Here is a 23,330-nt window from a genome sequence, read left to right as displayed (position 1 = left end):
TTATAGAAGGAAACCAGAGGACCCGCACAGACACGGGGAGAATTTGGAAACTCCACAGACTGGAATCAAACCCAGGTCCCTGGCGCTGTGAGGAAACAGTGCTAACCACTGAGCCACCATGCCGCCCACTACGGTTAATATTAAAAGCTGTATTAAAGTTAAATGATAATACTTGAATCTAACTTGACATTTTCCCTTATTGTGAGCTTATAGTGTCACATAAGCATGCAAAAATATTTCTGGTGCGACCTCCATAGTCTCCCAATAACACATTTCTCTCTTTTCCCTTAGGACATTTGGCATTGGGACTTAAAACTACGACACACGCAACTCCTCAGAAGCCAATGTCACTGACCAAAGATGCACTGGAGGAACGAAAGAAAGGTATATTCTTCCCAGGAACTGAGATAAGTAGAGCTCTTTAAAAATGGAAAGCTAACAAGAAACTGGATGGCGAAAAGGGAATGCGGTGATCAATGGTGCTAAAACTGCTGTTTGGTCCTTGGATTTCCTATGCAGTGAGCCAAACATCAGTTCCTGGATTGCGTCTGGGGTGTCAATTGAGCAGTCTCATCAAATATGGCAGATGCCAGATTCTTGTGCAGGTTGAGCACATGCATACTACTGAATATATTGGACCCTCCAGACAGCCTTTGTACCTGGCTATAGCAATTGTGATTCTAGGTTGTGGAAAATTATTACAAATAAGTAGTTGACTATTAGAATTGAAGGTGAATGAATTTTATTACAAAGTTATGAATTCTGAGATATTAAATAGGCTTTCTGATGCCAGACTTTTAAAAAATTCCATACATTTGTTTATCATACCAAGACCCATTTCATCAAAATGATTTTACTTAAGTTACTTATCTTAATTACATCCAATTAAAATGCATCATGGAAATTCCTTCATCCATGACAGACCTGTATATCATGAGGACTGCAGAAGTGAGTTATGATGGGTTTACATGCATGACAGAATGTCCATGCTGCACTGCCAGTGGTGTGATGTTTTATTTATCACACAGATTTACTTCTAAATACTTTTTGGAATGAGTTTTACAGGGGAGAAGCATTAAGTGCTAATTAACTCCAATAAGTCTGATTCTTTATTTTCATTGCAGTTAATTATCACATTCCTGAATATGGCATTGTCACTAATGACCATAGTTCTTTCTTTCCCAAAGTACCTGCTCCACACCAGCCGACAGAATTTAAATATAGAATTTTGTCCAGATTGTTCAGCAATTTTGCTATTTTTATGTGAAATAGGAACCCACAATAAGACACGGGCAGTTAACATGTGCAATATATTTCCATTTTTCGACTTGATCATGGAAGATTCGCACCTCAAAACCATTTCCCCGTCTCTAACGCCCCAAACAAATATCTTTTGGTCAGTTTTGAACATTTTAAGTGGACTCAGGTTTTTTGAGAAAAAAGAACCAGATTATCACAACACTGTGTAAAAAATGCTTTCTAATCTTACACAAAATGATTTAATTTAAATTATTAAGATTATACATCCTTGATCTCATTTCCAAAAGAAATGTTTCCCATATCTGCACTACAAAATCTCTTCTTGCTATTTTAAAAGGCTCCTTTCACCCCATGCAAACTATTATACATCTTCTAAACTTAAGAAAATGAAAACATTATTAATGTGAAAGTTTTCATCATTTAATTTTTTAAAACCCATATGATTCTGAGGAAGTTATGCTGGATCCCCACCTCCCTTTATAACTGAAGGTGAATCCCCTCCCTGTTGCATTGCAAACCCACTGAGATTCAAGCAGATTTTCCACCATCCTTTCTAATTACTTTATATAAGTATATACTAATGTTTAGTGATTTCTGGATATGGGTAACAAAAGTATTTTGTTCCAATGCAGTTCCTAGTCTCTCAACATTAACTAAGTCCTTTGTTATCCCATGATCTTCTAATTTAGCTATTTCTGGTCTGTGTAACTTTGTGTGTCAAGGTAAAAGAATTACTTTTTTAAAAAAGAAACACAAAAGATGCAATCAATCAACACATTAGTTAATCTATAGAAACATAGAACATTACAGCGAGTACAGGCCCTTCAGCACTCGATTTTACGCCGATCTGTGAAACAATCTGAAGCCCATCTAACCTAAACTATTCCATTCTCGTCCATATGTCTATCCAATGACCATTTAAATGTCATTAAAGTCGGCAAGTCCACTACTGTTGCAGGCAGTGCGTTCCACACCCCTACTACTCTCTTAGTAAAGAAACTTCCTCTGACATCTGTTCTATATCTATCAACCCTCAATTTAAAGCTATTTCCCCTCATGCCAGCCATCGCCATCTGAAGAATAAGGCTCTCACTGTCCAACCTATCTCACCCTCTGATTATCTTATACATCTCAATTAAGTTGCCTCTCAACCTTCTTCTCTCTAACGAAAACAGCCTCAAGTCCCTCAGCCTTTCCTCGTATGACTTTCCCTCCATACCAGGCAACATCCGAGTAAATCTCTTCTGAATCCTTCACAAAGCTTCCAAACCCTTCCTATAATGCGGTGACCAGAACTGTACACAATGTTCACTTCTTACCCTAAGTTCAAACGAATGACACAAACTGATAATAACTTGTACTCATTTACTACCCTCATTCCAGTATAATGTCTCATGGTACATCGTGACATCAGTCACACAAAGAGATGGATTTTAAGACATGGGCTTAAAGAGGAGGAAAGCATAAGAGAGGTGAGCAGGTTCAGGAATAAAATTCCAGAATTTAAAACTTAAGGAGCTGAAGGTCTTCATCCCAAAGTATGAGCAAAGGAAATTAGCAAGAGTCCAACAGATCAACACTGGAACAATGCGAACATCTCAGACAATTGTCTGGTTAGACAAGGTTTAGATTAGATTAGATTAGATTACTTACAGCGTGGAAACAGGCCCTTCGGCCCAACAAGTCCACACCAACCCGCCGAAGCGCAACCCATCCAGACCCATTCCCCTACATTTACCCCTTCACCTAACACTACGGACAATTTAGCATGGCCAATTCACCTAACCTGCACATTTTTGGATTGTGGGAGGAAACCGGAGCACCCAGAGGAAACGCACGCAGATGCGGGGAGAATGTGCAAACTCCACACAGAGAGTCACCTGAGGCGGGAATTGAACCCAGGTCTCTGGCGCTGTGAGGCAATAGCGCTAACCAATGTGCCACCATGCTGCCCCAGAATGAAAGATTTGTTTCCTTGATTTATCCCAGTGCCTTTCCTTTAAAAGGTTGTTTACAAACCACAACACTGCGATGGCCGGGAATCGAACCCGGGTCAACTGCTTGAAAGGCAGCTATGCTCACCACTATACCACCATCACCCCAACAGAAATAAAAAAGAAGTAAGGGCATTGAGAGGTTCAAATCAATAATGAGACCATTAAAACGGAGATACTGTCAGACCAGTGTGGAGCAGTGAGAACAGGGGTGATGTGTGAATTGGATTTGATGTAATATTAGCGACAAAGCTTTGGAGAAGGTCAAATTTACAGAGGGTGGTGCGTGGAAGGCTGCGTAGGGAGCCACTGGAGTGTACAACAGAGCCTACATTGTGAGGATCAGCAACAATCAGGAGTGCTTAGATTCATAGAGATGTACAGCATGGAAACAGACCTTTCGGTTCAACACGTCCATGCCGACCAGATATCCCAACCCAATCTAGTCCCACCTGCCAGCACTCGGCCCATATCCCTCTAAACACTTCCTATTCGTATACCCATCCAAATGCCTCTTAAATGTTGCAATTGTACCAGCCTCCACCACTTTCTCTGGCAGCTCATTCCATACCCATATCACCCTCTGTGTGAAAATGTTCCCCTCAGGTCTCTTTTATATCTTTCCAATCTCACCCTAAACCTATGCCCTCTAGTTCTGGACTCCTCAACCACTATTTACCTTATCCATGCCCGTCATAATTTTGTAAACCTCTATAAGGTCACCCCTCAGCCTCCGACATTCCAGGGAAAACAGCCTGTTCAGCTTCTCCCTACAGCTCAAATCCTCCAACCCTGGCAATATCCTTGTAAATCTTTTCTGAACCCTTTCAAGTTTCACAACATCTTTCCAATAGGATGGAGACCATAATTGCACGCAATATTCCAACTGTGGCCTAACCAATGTCCTGTACAGCCGCAACATGACCTCCCAACTCCTGTACTCAATACTCTGACCAATAAAGGAAAGCATACCAAACACCTCCTTCATTATCCTATCTACCTGTGACTCCACTTTAAAGGAGCTATGAACCTGCACTTTAAGGTCTCTTTGTTCAGCAACACTTCCTAGGACCTTACTATTAAGTGTATAAGTCCTGCTAAGATTTGCTTTCCCAAAATGCAGCACCTCGCATTTATCTGAATTAAACTCCATCTGCCACTTCTTCTTTCTTGAACAGCCAAATGGAACATGAAGGGGTTGGCCTGTATCTGAGGATCATAATGATCCCCATAACTTGCACAACAGAACCCCTGAGAGGGTTGTAGTTCAGCTTTGAAGGAGAACTTATGGCTGTCTTGCAAACAGCTATACTTACATTTCACTGACGGACATTGTACAGTGTGCGATGTACTACAGGCCAATTTACAACTGATGGCTACCTTCAATAAAAGTTGAAAGGCCAGCTGAATAGAGGGAAGTTGCCAGTCAGTCAATGCAGTCACCGAGTTCACTCAGATTAGGTTACAAATGAGGAAAATCTTGCTGTTATCAGGAGCAAAGTGAAGATTAATGAACTTGACACTTCTGCACACATTTCATTTCAGGTCCATCGACCACTGCACAAACCTAATCTGGGAACTGCAGCGGCCTTGGGAAGGTGCCATTTCAAGCATTTCGTACAACTATTGCCCTTTGCACATAATCTTTCACTGGAGCTAAGATGGAGATAGGAAATGAAGAACAGAAAATGGATGCAAAGACATCCAGGCCATGGTGTTCCTCTGCTGTTTACGGGGTTATTTCTGCAATCTATGATCTACAATTTGAAGAGTAGTTGAGTTCAAATCCTTCTCATTCAAAGCTAAATACCATGTTTAAGGCTCTGTAGCTGAGGACATTCAGTTATCCAGTGAAATATGTGCTCCCTGTCTTAACCACTTTTCAGCAGAATGAGTGATGAATCTGTTGTCTCCTGAAAATTTGGCAAGTGCTGTTTGCTTAATACATGAGTGTACAGTAGGCTACCTGAGGTGACAGATGTTTCTTTGGCTTATTTGGAAGAATCGCACAGCACAAAAGCTTCAAGTTGATTTAGCCCTCACATTAACTTGTATTTACATAGCACCTTTCAAGTAATGAAACATCCCAACATACTTCAAGGGGGTGTACACACTGCAAAACTTGATAGAAAGCAACATGAGGCAATATTAAGGCAGACAACCAAAGATTTGGTAAATAGATAAAGATTAAGGAACATCTAAGAGGAAGGAGTGATAGAGAGGCTGGGACTTTTAGTAGATGAGTTCATAGAATTCCTTCAGTGTGGAAAGAGGCTATTCGGGCCTGCACTGAGCCTGTACCAAACAGCATCACACCCAGACACTACTCTATCTCCGAAACCCCACATTTACCATGGCTAATTCACCTAGCCCGCACATCCCAGCACACTATAGGGCAATTTTGCATGGCCAATCCATCTTTGGACCGTTGGGGGAAACGCTGCACCTGAAGCAAATCCATGTGCTGTTCTGAGTTCCAGCGCTTAGTGAGAAGACAACTGAAGGCACAACCACCTCTGGCTAAACAATTAAAATCCAGAGTGAACTCCTGCCACTGATTTCCTCTCCAGCATTCCGCAGTAAGCCACCTCCTGCCATTGTTAATCTGTGAGCCTCAGGGACACACATTATGGATCCTAAGCCTTGAGTGACTGTTGTACTGGAAGCATCCACCACTTCCCCAGTGACACCATTGTTCAATACAGTAGCTGGCCTCCAACTGGCTGCAAGCTATTCAAAGGGGAAAGTGAGGATTCACCCACATTCTACCCTCAGGATCCTTGATCCCATGAGAAGGCACAAGGTGTGGGTGAGCCTTACTAGAAGTAGGGCGGGGATCTTACTGGCTCTCCAAACAGCAACTAAGTCTTGATGGTCACCACATGATTCTGCCCCAAGGATGCTGATAAAGCTAGTATTAGAGTAGTGCTGATGTGTCAGAGTTCTGGGAATGTAGATCACAGAAACAGGGAAAGGAGAGAGCACAGAGATTTGAAAATGAGAATGAACATTTTCCAATTAAGGTATTGCTTGACTGGGAGGAAAAATAAGTCATTGTGAACTCAAGTATGATTTCAAGGTTGCACGGAATTGGTAAGGTGCTGAGGGAAGCTAGTTGGATCAGAGTCTGCATTGACTCTCTGACCTTTTGACTCTGAGCCAAACTCCTGCCTTATCCCTGTGACCCTGCACATTATTTCCATTTCAATAATCATATCCTCTTCAACACATAACCACACTTCCAGGTAATGCATTTCATGCTTGTACCACTGACTATATAAAAAAAAAATTATTCTCACCCCCTATTTACTTCTTTTGCAAACACTTTAAAATCATGCTCTCTGGTTCTCAATCCTTTTAAATTGGGAACAATTTCTCATTATCTACTCTGTTCAGATTCCTCACAATTTTGAACGCTGGTATTAAATCTCCCCTCAGCCTTCTCCTCTCAGTCACAACATCTCCATCTACCTTCATGGGTTCAATTCCTGCACTGCCTGAGGTTACCATAAAAGTTAACCCACCAGTCACGTCTCTCTCTGATGAGAGAGGAGCTCCACGATATGGTAAGAATATGGTGACTTAACATTTACACTGCTCCAGCTGAGGTCTGACCAGTGTCTCATATACGTTCTGTATAATCTTCTATAAATAAACCGTAGAATGTTATATTATCCTTAGCGAGTTTTGAGAAGATTTGTTGCTGAGGTTGAGGTTTTGGATGCAGGTTTGTTCGCTGAGCTGAAAGGTTCATTTCCAGACGTTTTGTTACCTTACTAGGTAACATCTTCAGTGAACCTCTGAAGCAATGCTGAAAATTCCTGCTTTCTATTTATATGTTTCGGTTTCTTTGGGTTTGTAATGAAGGTGCGGTGAAGAATTTCTGAAAGGGGTGACAGTGACTGATGTAAAGGATAAATGACCAGTACTTGAAGGGAGACAACCTTGAACAATATCAGCAACCATTGAGAACAGAAAAGGGAATTTAGGTGGTCAACAAATTAAAGACAATAGTGTTAAAAAAGCAAAAGTACAAGACTATATAACTGGAAAATTGCTTCCTCTAACACATGAAGAAGAATTAAGTGTGGATGGAAATATCTTTCTTCAAAAAACACTTTTATCAAAAATCTCTTTCAAGAACATATGTGGACAAAGTTCCAGGGTCTGGTGCTATCAGTTTGTTCATTGGCCTGTCACAAAGCCTTGCCACAATTCAGTATGGTTGTGCAGTACAGTGTGGGGTACCTAAACCACGTGGACTGCAGCAGTTCAAGAAGGCAGCTCACTCCATATTCTCAAGGACATCGAAAGATGGACAAAAGTGCTGGTCCGGCAGCAAGGTCCACATCCCATTGATTGTATTTTTTTTACAGAACATATTTTCTGTATTTCAGTGAGGCCAGTGGAATAATACCATGCCATCTGCCAAAATTAAACACCACAAAATGCAAACCACATCTGTCAGGGGCGTAAAGTTTTATGCAGAATTTACCCGCATAAGTGAAACCAGTAATAGAGATGTACAGCATGGAAACAGACCCTTCGGTCCAACTCGTCCATGCCGACCAGATATCCTAACCTAATCTAATTCCATTTGCCAGTACTTGGCCCATATCCTTCTAAATCCTTCCTATTCATATACTCATTCAGATGCCTTTTAAATGTTGTAATTGTACTAGCCTCCAACACTTCCTTCGGTAGCTCATTCCAAACATTAAATTTTTCCAGCTTTGACAAAGGGTCAGTTAGACTCGAAATATCAGCTCTTTTCTCTCCTTACAGATGCTGCCAGACCTGCTGAGATTTTCCAGCATTTTCTCTTTTGGTTTCAGATTGCAGCATCCGCAGTAATTTGCTTTTATTAAATTATTCCCCCTCACCCTAAACCCCTGCCCTCTCGTTCTGGATTCCCCCATCCCTGGAAAAAGACCTTGTCTACTTATTGTATCCATGCCCCTCATGATTTTATAAATCTCTATGAGGTCACCACTCAGCCTCCGACAATCCAGGGAAAAGAGCCCCAGCCTATTCAGCCTCTCCCTATAGCTCAAACCCTCCAACCCTTGCAACATTCTTGTAAATCTTTTCTGAACCCTTTCAAGTTTCACAACATCCTTCCAATAGGAAGGAGACCAGAACTGCATGCAATATTCCAACAGTGTCAGGTACAGCCTCAACATAACCTCCCAATTCCTGTACTCAATACTCTGACCTTGGAAAGCATATCAAATGTCTTCTTCACTATTTTATCGACCTGCGACTCCACTTGCAAGGAACTATGAACTTGCATTCCAAGGTCTCTTTGTTCAGCAACACTCCCCTTCCGATTAAATGTATACATCCTGCTTTGATTTGCTTTTCCAAAATGCAGCACCTCACATTTATCTAAATTAAACTCCATCTGCCACTCCTCAGCCCATTGACCCATCTGATCAAGATCTGCTGTACTTTGAGGTAACCTTCTTCGCTGTCAATTACACCTCCAATTTTGGTGTCATCTACAAACTTACTAACTATACCTCCTATGTTCACATCCAAATTATTTATATAAATGATGAAAAGCAGTTCTTGAGTCATGCTACATAGAAAGAGTTAAAGATTGATAAAAAGGTACTGGAACAACAGATCAATTAATCCAATGTTTTCCATGCACTATACATCAATGGATTTGCAAATATATGACAAAAAAATACATTTTTAGATATCTGAAAGGAAAGAGAGAAGCAAAAGGAGGACACAATGGCCTAATGGTATTATCAGTGGACTATAAATCCAGAGACCAATGTAATGTTCTCAGGAAATAGGTTCAAATCCTACCAGATTCAACAAAAATCCAGAATTAAGAGATTAATGATGAATGTTTTAGGGTGGCACGGTGGCTCAGTGGTTAGCACTGCTACCTCACAGTGTCAGGGACCTGGTTTGATTCCCATCTTGGGCAACTGTCTGTGTGGAGTTAACACATTCTCCCCGTGTCTGCATGGGTTTCCTCCCACAATCCAAAGGTCTGCAGGTCAGGTGTATTGGCCATGCTAAATTTCCCATAGTGTTAAGTGCATTAGTCCGGGGTAAATATAGGGTAGAGGAATGGATCTGGATAGGTTACTCTTCAGAGGGTCGGTGTGGACTTGTAGGGCCAAATGGTCTGTTTCCAAACTGTTGGGAATCTAATCTAATCAAAAGCGGAATTGGATTGCTGGAAAAATAAGGCTGCAGAAGTAGTAATGGGGAACAAGGAAAAGATGGAGGTACTGAATAGGTACTTTGTATCAGTTTTCATAGTGGAAGACATCAGCAACAAACCAGAACTTCAAGAGAATCAAAGGGCAGAGGTAAATGTAGTGGTGATCACTAAAGAGGTGCTGGGGAAGCTGAAAGGTCTGAAGATCAATAAGTCACCTGAACTCCAGAGAACTGATAGAATAGCTGAAGAGATTGTAGACACATTGGTGGAAAGCTTTCAGGAATCATTGTAGTCAGGAAGAGTGCCAGCAGTCTGGAAAATAGCTAATGTAACAGCCCTATGTACGCAGAGAGAGAGGTAGAAGTCAGGAAATTACAGGTCAATTAGCCTGACATGAGTTGTTGCTAAGATTTTAGAGTCCATTACTAAGGATGAGATAGCAAAGTTCTTGGAATTGCCTTCATAGAATTCTAACAGATTTGTCAGGGATGATCTCCCTTTTGACAAAGTCATGCTGACTCAGCTCCACTTTTGCCATGCACTTCCAAGCACTCCAAAACCTCGTCCATACTAATGAATTATAAAATCCTACCAAGAAACAAGGTGAGGAAATGAAGGGCTTCTCATATGAGGACTGGTTGAGGATTCTGGGTCTGTACTTGATGGAGTTTAGAAGGACGAGGGAGATTTCATTGAAACTTTCAGGATATTGAGAGCCCTGGATAAAGTGGATGTGGAGAAGATGCTTCCACTAATAGGAGAGACTAAGACCTGAGGGCATAATCTCAGAGTGAAGGGACAACCCTTTAGAACTGAGACAAGGAGGAATTTCTTCAGCTAGAGAATAGCTAATCTGTGTCACCCATTGTTGCAGTGGGCTATGGAGTCCAAATCATTGAACGTATTTAAGACAGCGATAGATATGTTTTTCATTAATAATAGGGTTCAGAAACATACCAGCCATGATTGAATGGTGGAGTAACCTCGATGAGTTGAAAGGCCTAATTCTGCTTCTGTATCTTATTGTCTTTCTGGCAGATTCAGTTAATTTAAAACAGAGCAAAAAGTTAGTTAAGTCTGGTTTTATGTCAATCTTTAGGCAAACCCCTGAAATGGGCAGGCAAGAGGCAGATGAAATTTTACACAGAAGTATGAAGAGATTCATTTTGCTAGGAAGAAAAGACCAATGCAATTTAACAGAAATCTTCTGAAGGAACAGAGAGAGGATGCATATAAACAAATCTTTGAAGGGAGCAGGACAAACTGAGAACTGCTTAAAAAGGAATATTCAGAGCCTGATGTACAAATGGAGATACAGAGTACAATCACAAAGACGTTATGCTGAAGCTCATCAAACCAATGGCTAAACACCAGCTGAACCAATGTGGCAATGTGAACATCAAACTTTAAAAAAGGTTTTCGCAGCCTTTGAGACTGTGCAGAAATATCTACTTAAGAGATACCATGGATGAAACAATTCAGCATGATGTTCGACTGAAGAGAGTGGGCTTTGTCTCTTCAGGACAGAAAAGGTTAAGAGTAGAAACCAAAAGAAAAAATGATGGAAAATCTCAGCAGGTCTGGCAAGATCTGTAAGGAGAGAAAAGAGCTGACGTTTCGAGTCTAACTGACCCTTTGTCAAAGCTGCTTTATCAGATCTTTGACAAAGAGTCAGTTAGACTCGGAATGTCAGCTCTTTTCTCTCCTTACAGATGCTGCCAGATCTGCTGAGATTTTCCAGCACTTTCTCTTTTGGTTTCAGATACCAGCATCTGCAGTAAATTGCTTTTATCCAAGGTTAAGAAGAGATCTGATAGAAATGTTCAAAATTATGAAAGGGTTTTATGGGACACAAAACCAGGGGTCACAGATTTAAGATAATTTGTAAAAGTACCAGATATCAGGTGAGGGAATAAAAATTAAATAGCATGTTGGTGCGATTGGGAATGGAGTGAGTGGAAGGTACAAAGAACCAAATAAAATACGGCTTTGAAACAGACCATTCAATGTCTGTGCTGGCTGAATAAACTAGCAAATTTGATGCCAACTTTCAAAGGACATAAATGAACAGCTGAAATGTTCTGCACCATGGGGATAAAACAATGGTGTGGGACTGATTGAACAGCTGGCACCAGTATGATGGACTGAATAGCCTCCTTCTGTGCTGTAACATTCTATTATTCAGGATGCATGAGAAATTCTAACATTGAATGTTAAAACTGGCTTAGACGTACTCCTATATGCGCTAAACCGTGATAAATAACTGACATCTAGTGTACAAGACGTCCTCATAAATGACTTTGTGAGCCATATACAGAAGAATTTCTTACAAGTCACTTTCATCATACATTTTGCATGGTTACAGAGCAGCTCTGCATCAATATAAGCCATGTAATATGAATGAGGTGTGAAAGCACCTGAACTGAATTTAAGTACAGGGTATGGTGTCACACCATTTCAACTTCATGCCACTTTTAACTGTGAAGTTTCAAAGTCAACAATTCTGCAGGCATTTTGCTAAAATTAGCACTTGACATAAATTGGACTGCCATTAAGCAGAGTTTTGTACTGCCAGTTTGTGCAGGTGTACAGGTCTTGACTTGCCCTGGCCAGAGTGTGATGTGGAGGTGAGAGTGTAACTAAAGTCACACATTGTTTTACACAGGCATGTTTAAATACGTTTGGAATTACACTGTATGGAGATACTGAGGGGGTGAAAAACAGATTACAAGGCAGTAATCCTAAAGCGTTATTCAGAAATAACCACAAAAAAAATTTGGTTGCCACGTTAACCTGAGACTGAATTACTACCTTCTCCATCCATCATTATTTTTCATGTCATGTGATTTTTGTTTTAAAATATCTGCTAGCCTCATCACTTCACGACTGCAGTTTTCACGAGGTGAAACCCCAACCAGACACAACAAGCTGATGATGTAATCTTTCATACACCGTCAGGCCACTGACCCAAATTAACACTGGATCTCACATTTTTTTAAAGGATGAATGACAAAAGAATTCACCATCTTTCATGTAATTTGAGACTGTCGCATACTTGCAGAGATCAAATGTTTTTAATAAACAGTGAGGGAAGCTTGAGTAGTTTCTGAGCATCGTCCCCAAGAGTGCACTGATCAGAGGAAAGAACGGTTTTGGAAATGTGAAATAAAAACAGAAAAAAGTTGCATAAAAACAAAGCAGATTAGTCAATATCTGATAGAGGAATAAATGCAAATGCTTCGCATAAAGTCATTGAGTTATACTGCACAGAAATGGACTCTTTGGTCCAACTCATTCATGCCAAAAAGATATCCTAAATTAATCTAGTCCTATTTGCCAGCATTTGGCCCATATCCTTCTAAACCCCACCTATTTATATACCCATCCAGATGCCTTTTAAATGTTGTAATTGTATAAGATTCTACCACTTCCTCAGGTAGCTCATTCCATACACACACCACCCTCTGCGTGAAAAAATTGCCCCTTAGGTCTCTTATAAATCTTTCGCCTCTCACCTCAAACCTATAACCCCATACCCTCTAGTCTTGGACTCCCGACCTTGGGAAAAAGACCTGGCCATTCACCCTATCCATGCCATTCATGATTTTATAAACCTCTATAAAGGTCACTCTTCCGCCTCCAATGCTGCAGGGAAAATAGCCCCAGGCAATTCAGACAAGCATACCAAACTCCTTCTTCATTACCCTGTAAAACTGCAACTCCACCTTCAAGGAACTATGAATCTGCACCCCAAGATCTCTTTGTTCAGCATGGTAACCATCAGTTCTGATGGAGAGTGTGCCAAACACATCAATAGAATTAGCCAGAAGACAGAGACTTAGTGGATATTGATGTACACTCACATTAGTGTATATGCACTAATTGTACAAACAAAATGAATTTCATAGGCTGCAAGTGCAATTTTGTTGTAATTTTTTAAAATAAAACTGTCCAGACATTTAGTTTCCACTTTAACCAGAGGTGTGTATGATGAAGGCTTGGGCTGCATTTAAAGTTTCACTTCATGTTCCTCTCATTTGCATCCATGCAAACAGGTTTGATTTAGCATTTATTGACCAATGAAACTGTGCTATAAGCAGATTCTTCTAAGCCTACAAACTTTAAACAAACTGTAAACCTTAGGGTAAAACAAAAAATAAGAAAATTAAGCACAAATGATAAGAGTGTGCTTTTATGGTCAGACTTCCATATTGAAGGAATTATGGTTCAGTTTGATACCCCTTATTTTGTAAAATAATCAGCTGGTAAGAAAATAAAATTCCTTTCACAAATAATATTATTTCCCCATAAATAAATGTAAATTCAGTGTATGGAGACTTCCAGTGTGAAACTTCACTAAATAAATGGGTGTCAGGATATTCAGACCTGCACTGATGTCCAATGAGGGTTCCCACTGGGAGTTGAAGTTACCCTTTAGTATAAAAGTGATACTGGTATCTCTAACTGCCAAAATATTTAAATATACTTCTTAAATATTTAACACAGGCTATTCCATGAAATGCTGCTCATAAAGATGATTAAACTTAGTTTTCTTTCTTCAGCTTAATGATGTAATTTCAAAAAAACACGTACACATGTAAAAGTTGTTTTGTCTGGAATTGACTCTTGGTAATCTAAAATAAACTAGTCATTGTTGTCCTGTCCCCTGTCCTCCTAAGAAATTAGGAATGCTGAAGAGAATCTAGGGAATCTGGGAGAGTCAGGCATTATGAAATTTTACAACTGGATAAAGCTGTACAAAATGAATTTTAAATAAGCATTGAAGGATTCCTAGGATTATAAAAACATTGCTTGAGTTAACTGTGGATTCTGTAACCAGATCAAGTTTTTAAGCTCAGGTAAGGGAGAGAAAATGGATAATTTAGGAATTACTTCCAAACAAACATGCAAAACAAGCTGCCCAAAGAAACATCGGGCAAAACCAATGTACAACATGTAGCACTTTTAATGTGGTAAATCTTCCAATACACTTCACAGGTTTAATATGTAGAATATTTGACATGAAGTCAAGAAAAGAAATATTAGATCAGATAACCAAAAGCTTGGTCAAAGAAGTAGGTTTAAAAAATATCTTAAAGGAGGAAAAGTGAGGACAGACAGAGGGAGAGAGTTAATGTGAAGGAAGTGCCAAGCTTTCATGTCCAATGCAACAGAAGGCATAGCCATCAATGGTGGAACAATTAAAATCAAGCAAATATAAAGGGCAGAATTAGATGAGTGCAAATACATTGGAGTATTCTGGGACAGGATAAATTTACAGAGACAGGGAGGGTTTGGAGAAGCTTAAAGCCAAAGAGAGATTTTAAAATAAAGTTGTTGCTTTATTAGCTGTCAACCTAAGTTGATGAGCAAAGGGGTGATAGGAAAATAGAACTTGGTGTGAGTTAGGATGCAGGTGCAGTCATATTAATGAAATAATGGGAGTGCAAGTTTACAAATCTCCAGAACCCAGTGATGTTTACCCTAGAATGCTGAAAGGAGGAGCAACAGAGATAATGGGTGTATTAGTGATCACCTTTCAAAATTCTATTAACTATGCAACAGTCCCTGCAAATTGGAAAGTTGAAAACGTAACTTTGTTGTTCAAGAAAGGAGGGAAAGAGACAATGGAGACCTGTTAACCTGACCTCAGCAGTGAAGGAAAATACTAGAATCTATTACAAAGGATGCAATTACTAGGCGTTTAGAAAATAATAATTTGATTGGCAGAGTCAACATGGGTTTATGAAGGAGAAATCATATTTGACAAACCTGTTAGAGATTTCTGAGGATTTTATAAACAGAGATGATCCGGTAGAAAAGATGGATGGGATGTATTTGGATTTCAAAAAGCTTTTGTTAAAGTCTCACACAGGAAGTTAATAAATAATATTAAAGTACATGGGATTGGTGATAATATATTGGCATGAATTAAGGATTGGTTAACATGTAGAAAACAGTGGGAATAAGTAGTCATTTTCAGATTGACAGCGGTGACCAACGGGGTTCTGCAAGGATCAGTGCTTCGGCCCAAGCCATTCACCATCTATTTTTCGACACTTCAACCCTCCAAAGTGCATACAACCCAGATCCCAATTGGTGGGAATGAGAATTGTGAGGGGGATGTTCAAGCGAATTTACACACACTGAGTTGACTGGGCAAGAGCATGGCAGATGGCATATAATGTGAATAAGGGTGAGGTTATCCATTTTAGTTGAACGAATGGAGATTTTCGGTATTTCTTGAATGACTACGAAGAGTTGATGAACACAAGTCATTGAACACTGGCGTACAGGTGCATCAAACAATTCTGAAGTCAAATTGTAAAAGTTGAGGAATTTACTTTTGTCACAGTCATTTGGGATAATATTTGTAGATTTGCTGAGAGCTCTCCAATGGTGGGAATGGAAACCTGATTAAAGGGTTTAAAATGTGGATTGCTGAAAAAGATAGATATTGTTTGAGAAGACGACAACAAATTCAAGGAAGGTGAAGGATGGTAGGACAGTTTTCAAGTGGAATCAAAGTTTTTTTTCTGAGGGCAATGGCGTTAGTAACAGATTTACGCCAGGGGGGTGGGGGGGGGGTAACGCAGCAGAGAGAGAACTGTTTACAATACTGGCTACATTGGGAATCAATAAGGCTGTCAGCAGTTTAGTGGGCATGGGATCAAGGGAGCAGGATGTGACAAGATAGACAAGATGAGTTCAGAGAAGGCGTGTGGAGTGTCATGACAACAGATCAGAATCCCAAAGTGCTACGGAATTTTGTTTGATTTTTAATTGCAAAATGTGCTTTTTGAAAGAGGACTGTGACAAATAATCAAAAAAGATTGCAGAAGTAAATTCAGTGCTGTCTGGCAAATTGGAATCCATGGAAGGTTGAGGCATGTGGCATGTGAGGGAAACTTCAAACAGACAGAGAGATGTAGGAGGAAGTAATCTCCTCCCCTCTGCTTGCAACAGAAAAACACTTCTGGCAGACATGGTGTGTTTTGCCCTTCCAAGATTTAAAACAAAATGGGTTAAGAACTGACTACAACGCTGTTCTGTGTGTGCTACTTGAGAGAAGGTGCACGAAGGAAAGATGTGCTAGTGGACTATGGTTCATATATACCACGCTGGGTACAAGTGCTGGCAAATTGTGAAGGTCACTGTTGAAGAACCACCCTCTAGTCACACCTGTGGTGTAGGTGAATGAACTCTCTCACTCTGTCCAGAAAAGTGGATTATTTTGCTCCAAGTGATACCAACTAACCACAATCAAAAAGAAACACGAGAAAAGGATTTTACTGGAGTGATCTGGTACAGGCAGTTGACCAGATGGTCTGAATCTTAGTGACAAAACAGTCCATTTGCTCCTTGCACTTTATTTTGGGTGAACGTGGAGGAGTCAATCAGGAACGATCCTGAAATAGTGAGCAGCTTTAACAGATGAAGGCAAGATCTGATAATCCTTTATGTGGCCCAGTCAGATCTAAAGGTGAATATCTACAGCAGATCAAACAAAGAATTGCAGACGCTGGAGGCCTGAGACAAAAATCAAAAAAATTGCTGGAGAAAATTCAACAGGTCTGGCAGCATCTGTGGAAAGAAAACAGAGCTAACGTTTTGAGTCAAGTGACTCTTTGTCAGAAATGTCTAAAGTAGTTGCATGCTGTCACTTTTCAAGTCTGCATCCCTTGCTCTTGAAGAGTTGAGATGAATGGACAAGGTGAAAAGTAGTAAAAGTGGATTTTTGGGGATTAGAGTATTTAAAGTGAAGATGAAGGTACAGTTGAGTAAATGAGTAGCTGCAGGAATGTGGTGGCAAACAGAGGGTCAAATGCTATGCGGTTGTCTTTTGACAGTGCCATTGTGAATGAATTGGGAGCTTTTTTCTTTCCTCGGGCAAGTACAGAACCATGTGGGTGGAGACAGAATTAACAAAGTGGTTAGAGACAGCTTTAAGGCCTGAAAGCAGACAGAGAGAGAGCGAGAGAGAAATAGATCAAAAGGAAGCTGCATACTTTTGACGTAAGAAATTTGAGCAGAATGAGGGTTGGTGCGTTATTTTTGAATTTTGAAATATACTCTCCTGTGTTCCTATGTAATGGATGAATCATCTCATAATGAACATCAGGTAATAAGCATCTCAGACTTAGCTAATGGTTCATTCATACAAAAAAAAATTATCTAATTTTAATATCTGTTAAATCTCTCCGGTAACACAACAAGATAGAATTTCTGGAGGCTAAGCATAACTAGTTAGCCCTGGTACTTAAGCTGCCATGGGCTGATTTTTTTAGGCCATGTGTGGGGTCATTTGCAGACTTGCCATGTTGCACAGAATACATCTATCCATGACATTTTGGAGGCACATTAAGATCTGAAAGCTGGATGAGTTTAAACATCTGGCAGTCAGTCTGAATTACAGAACTAACTTAAGAAGCAGTTCCACATTGTGAGGAGATAATTCCTAAGATGAGCCTACCACTCACGTTTAATCATTTTATATTCAATACTGTTTCGTTCCTTCTCCACTTTCTTTCTGCTTTTGTTTCCTTCCGAAGGAAAACCTTTGCCTCTGAGTGGTGTGATTGTCTGGAGTCACAGACTATCAATGAATGTCTCTCCAAATGTGAAAGGAGAGGCATTCTGTGAGATAGAATCACTTGGTGCTGACTGTTCCTTCCCTGTAAAACATTCTGTAGTTTAGTCAAAAGTTGAAATCATTCATGAAGTCAAAGGATTGAGAGTTCACAGACCCATCTAGGATTAGGGTTTCAATCTCGAATACTGTGGGTGTAAGTTCAATCATCTGCTGCTAAAGATTTAAACATGCAAAAAGATTGAATGCTTTGATATCGGTAAAGTAACTGGATTTATTGATTGAGCAATCAAGCATACAGCTTGGGGAGTTCCACTATCCACTTTTAGAGCAGAATCCTCCACATGACAGTACAACAAACTACAAAGAGCAAATTAGGGGTTGATTTCTGTGGGAGTCACCCATGCCATCCATTGTAACTTCAGCAGAGGATCCATGGAAACACTGAAGCAGCAGGTTAAAGTCTGCTGTTCCCTGGCTAACATCTCCGTCTCAGGCTTGCTGCAGTGAAGCTCAGTCCAAGCTGGAAGAATAACACCTTATTTTTCGCTTGGGGACTCTGCAACACTCTGGACTAAATACTGAGTTCACTAATTTTAGGGCCTGAACTCTCCCATGTCCTAGCCACCAGACCTTGTTATCACATCATCTGCCATTACACACTAATCATTGTTAGTCAGTAACAGTCTCTATTAACAGCTATTCACCCTCATAGCCAGATCATTATCAACTCCTTTGTCTGTTCTTCTCTCTCTTTGGGCTCTATCCTCACCTACCATTTACTCCTTACCTCTCTCCTCACGCTATCTTTTGCAAATAAACCAACATGTTCCTCGCTAGCATCACTTCTGAGGAAGGATCATTGGACACGAAACATTAAATCTGATTTCTCTTCACAGCTGCTGCCAGACCTGCTGAGCTTTTCCAGCAACCATTGCTTTTGTTTCTGATTTACAGCGTCCACAGTCCTTTCGGTTATATAATGTCTGCTAATATTGTTTTTCTACAGTATCCACAAATCATCCATTGAAGTTATAGCAGTAGTTCCTGAAAGTCCCAGTGAAAATTCAGCTCTTGAAATATTATACGGAGCCTTATTCTAACCTTGAGTGATCAGGGACAGATTCATGGTTCTCCAGCATTCTCCCATAGTCTCCTTATACTCTGAATATGAATATAATACTACTCTACTAGAGCTATCAACTCTTGACTGAAAGTCTCTATTGCCCTACTACCACAATTATGGGCTCTCCAATCTTGAGTCCAATTCGACTATCTAGGAACACAGGAACAAGAGTAAGCCATTCAGTCAGTCCCTTAAGCATGCTCTGCCATTAAATAAGATAATGGTCTATGTACTCCTTAATCCCATTTTCCTGCCTTTGATATCTATGTCTAACAAAAATTGATCTCAGTCTTGAAAGCTTCAAATCATCCATTGCATTTTGAAGAATAGAGTTCCAAAATTCTTATTACCCTTCATGTGAAAAAGTACAGCCTGATTTTGCAGCTGAATGGCTCAGCTCTATTGTTTACATTCCCCTGTTCTTTATTCCACCATTAGAGGAAACAGTTTCTATGCACAGAGAATCTAGCTAATATTTTAAGCACCTGAGTCGTCATGCATACTGCACATTGTGTACTCACTGAACTCCTGACTTTTCTCAAAGTGGAGGTGGGTTGTGATATATTTTCGCCACATTACTTGGCTTCCTTACATTTCAGTTGTAATCTACATTTGGTTAGACTTAAATTCTTTGAACCAAAGAAGAATTTACTATAAGCCGCCATATTTTGAATTAATTCACAATAGTAAATACATAAAAACAGTTCTGACCAAGCTATTCACTCAGGGTATCCCATTACATGCTAAAAATGCATGTGTATTGTTCATACAATTTAACTTTGAACAGTCAGCTAAAGTAACAGATTATTACTTTCTAGTTTCATTAGAAAATTGGAATATGTATGCCCATCTTCTTCATTTTAGTTTTGAAGGTTTTGCTAGATGCGTTGCTTGGTTGACTGGAAATTGGCATCCTCCCAGTTGCATGCTGAAGTAGTCACGCTTCACACGTGGGGATTGATAGTGGGTTACGGGGGCTACTGGGGTTTATCACAGATGGACCTGATCCTGTCTTTATCTCAAATATTCATGTACAAGCATGTCAGAAATTGACAGCAATCTGGCTCCAACCCTGTAGCAGGGAAACTGAGGCTAATCGTTGAATTGCAAGACCGCATTATTGGCTGAATTCGTCTCATTCTGCACAAAGTAGGGCTCAAACCCCAGAGCTTTCCTGAACTGTATGGCATAATGCCACATGACGAAATACAATTCTTACTGAAACAGATACTCCAATACAATACTAAAAGAGGGCTTCACTATCAGTGAGTCATTCTTCCCTTTCATGCTGATGTGAAAAAAAGGAACTATTGTTAAGAGTAGGGGCGTTCTCCCAAAACTCCTGGCCAACTTCTATCCTTCAATCAACACAAAAAAAAATTACATGGTCATTACCATATCGCAGGTTGTAGGAAGTTGCACTCTACAAATTTCTCATAATCAGGCAGTGTCTACAGATTAAAAGTACCTAATTAACTGTAAAACACTTTGGTGTATCATCAGGATGCAAAAGGCACTTTTCTAAAGACAGGTTATTCATCCTCTCCATCATTTGTAAGTAACAGATACGATGCCAAGTGGTGAGAGCAAGGCAATGAGGTTAATTTTGGATGGACCAAATGGCCTTGTTTATGCTGTAATACTCCAGGAAAGATAATTATAAAACATACCCATGACTTTGATAGCTTTACCACATTAGTTTTCCTGTTGAGTATGAGGATGCCTCTAATTTGGTATGCCATGTTTTCCAGTTTACAAGTCTGCAGGAACACCACACGTAATGAGAAAGTGATACATTTGATTACTGACACACAGTGGACAGAATGAAAGTGAATACAAAAATATTGAAAGAGCATTACCGTATCAAAAAATATATGGAATCATCCATTGGGTTGAACCTAGCTGCACATTACCTCCCAAAAATTACCACAAGGGATGAACTTGGATTTCACCAGTTTCCTCATTTCCCCTCCCCCCAGCCTGTCTCAGTCAAATCCATCAAATTCAGCACCGCCTTCCTAACCTGCAATCTTCTTCCCGACCTCTCCGCCCCCACCCCAGTCTGCCCTATCACCTCCCGACCTCTCCGCCCCCACCCCAGTCTGACCTATCACCCTCACCTTGACCTCTTTCCACCTATCACACTTCCGACGCCCCTCCCCCAAGTCCCTCCTCCCTATCTTTTATCTTAGCCTGCTGGACCAACTTTCCTCATTCCTGAAGAAGGGCTAATGCCCGAAACGTCGATTCTCCTGTTCCCTAGATGCTGCCTGACCTGCTGCGCTTTTCCAGCAACACATTTCCATCCCAAAAATAGATGGGTGATATTTAATCAGAGTTTATTTAAAATGCAAAGATCTGAATCAGGAAGCTAACTTGCATCAAGCTCCCAGTGCCACAGTAAAAAGGTTGGCCATTTAGCTATTATAATAATGTTGCGAGCCTAATTTTTAGTTTAAACTACAGCCTCAGGAAACTCATCAGTTTCCACGAGGTGTTAAGGGTTAAATTGAGAAGAGTTCCCTTACAGCAGTGATCTTGGGCCAAGAGGAGCGGAAGTGCTTCCTCCAGACACAAACTTGTTGGCTCCCTTGGTTCATTAGCAGATTCTCCTCTGCCGCTCCATTGTCATTAACCTTCAGGGCACCAGAGAACCCTCTTCAGGAGTAAGACCCTTTGGCCCAGCAACAAATCCCATATCCCTCCCTTCTTCCCTCTCATTCCCTCAAACTTCCCATCAACCCCAGCCTTATGAAACAGATTTCATGTCTAAAGGCCTGAAGCTTGTCAGTCAAGCTGTCAGAGGGTGGGAAACACACAGACAAAAAAGAATATATATTAAAAAATCATACATTTAATTTCAACAAGACAAGTGGGAACCCACTTTTCTGGATTTTCCAACCTCAGATAGCACCCCCTCACAAACAGCACACCTGCAAACTGAAATCTTGGCTATTAGTTCTGAAGCGACAGATGGCAAATGATATGTAATAAATGCCAAATACAAAACTTCAGACTTTGAAGAAAGGACAATAGAAAATCCTTCATTTGTTTCTTTCTGCATAAATAAATGTGAGATAAATTATGACTGATTTGCAATTTCAGCCCTTGGCTACGGAAACATCCTCATCATAAACTGGCAGTTTTTAAGAACTGCTGTATTTGTCATGTTCTTTCCACTGTATTTCTGTTACCATCTGAATTTGAAATGATTTTTTACCCTCCATCTATCAACCATTCAACATATGACCAAAATGCACAGGCAAACCTCTGCCGGCAAAATGCAAGTTGTAAACTGGGCACTCAGTAACACGGTAACACTTTCCTGGACCAACTGATTTTCTCTCATTGGGTGGCAAGAGCAAGTTCTGTGAAATGACAATAGCACTGCTCTGCATGATAAACAGACAACTGATATGTCAAATTTGCGGCTAATTCAGAATTACTATTAGTCTGCTGAGGAGATCTGCAAACAAACCTAGAACAATGACCCAGTATAAGTCAATGCTTCAACAGAAAAAATAGACACTAGACTGGAAATTGCACCACAATTATTCTTGATGTGAAATTCTTGCGCTGTCAACCCTTCTTCACTGGAAAATCACGAGGAATCCCATTTACATGTGTTAACAGGATTTCCAATTCTGTCAGAATAATGTGGTGTGGGTGACTTTCTGAGGAATTCCACAGTCAATGCCTAATTTCTAATGGATAACAATTTGCCTGAGAAATTGGCTCTTTGGAGGAGAATGATTTTGACTGTTCCAGAATTTAAGCCTGCATAAACGTCCATAGTGAGCACCATGATGATGTTCTTGAGATATACTAAAGGCAATAATAGACACCTTTGGGATTGATAATAAGTTGGTGTAACACGCTGCCTGCCTCTTAATGCTGAGATTAACTCTCAATCGTTGAAAAGCATCAACGAGAACGGGTTTGTCATTGCATGGTCATTTTAGATAGCTGGTTTTAACATTTTTATGATGTTGTATTGAGTTTTTGAACATCAACAATAAGCAACTTTGGTTCCCTCCTCCCCACAAGTGCTGGTGACCATTCGATATCCTACCTGAGATGACACTGTTCAATTCAAAGGCCTCAACTATTCAACTACCAGGGAGATGGCATCCAAAACCAATGTTGTCCTGACCTGACATTGCAAAGGGCAAC

At 40.2% G+C, this 23,330-nt stretch overlaps 1 protein-coding gene and 1 non-coding gene across 8 annotated transcripts in view; both read right to left on the bottom strand.

Moving 5' to 3' along the window:
* Positions 1-23,330, bottom strand: part of LOC122541729 (myelin transcription factor 1-like protein) — a 438,359-nt gene that overhangs the window by 406,376 nt on the left and 8,653 nt on the right. The window lies entirely within an intron of this gene.
* trnae-uuc lies at positions 3,288-3,359 on the bottom strand. Its single transcript has one exon. It is a non-coding gene; the product is annotated as a tRNA-Glu (tRNA).

Source organism: Chiloscyllium plagiosum, chromosome 3 (genome assembly GCF_004010195.1).
Source record: "Chiloscyllium plagiosum isolate BGI_BamShark_2017 chromosome 3, ASM401019v2, whole genome shotgun sequence".
In the NCBI taxonomy this organism is placed as follows: Eukaryota; Metazoa; Chordata; class Chondrichthyes; order Orectolobiformes; family Hemiscylliidae; genus Chiloscyllium; species Chiloscyllium plagiosum.
This window is presented reverse-complemented; position numbering and strand designations above follow the sequence as displayed.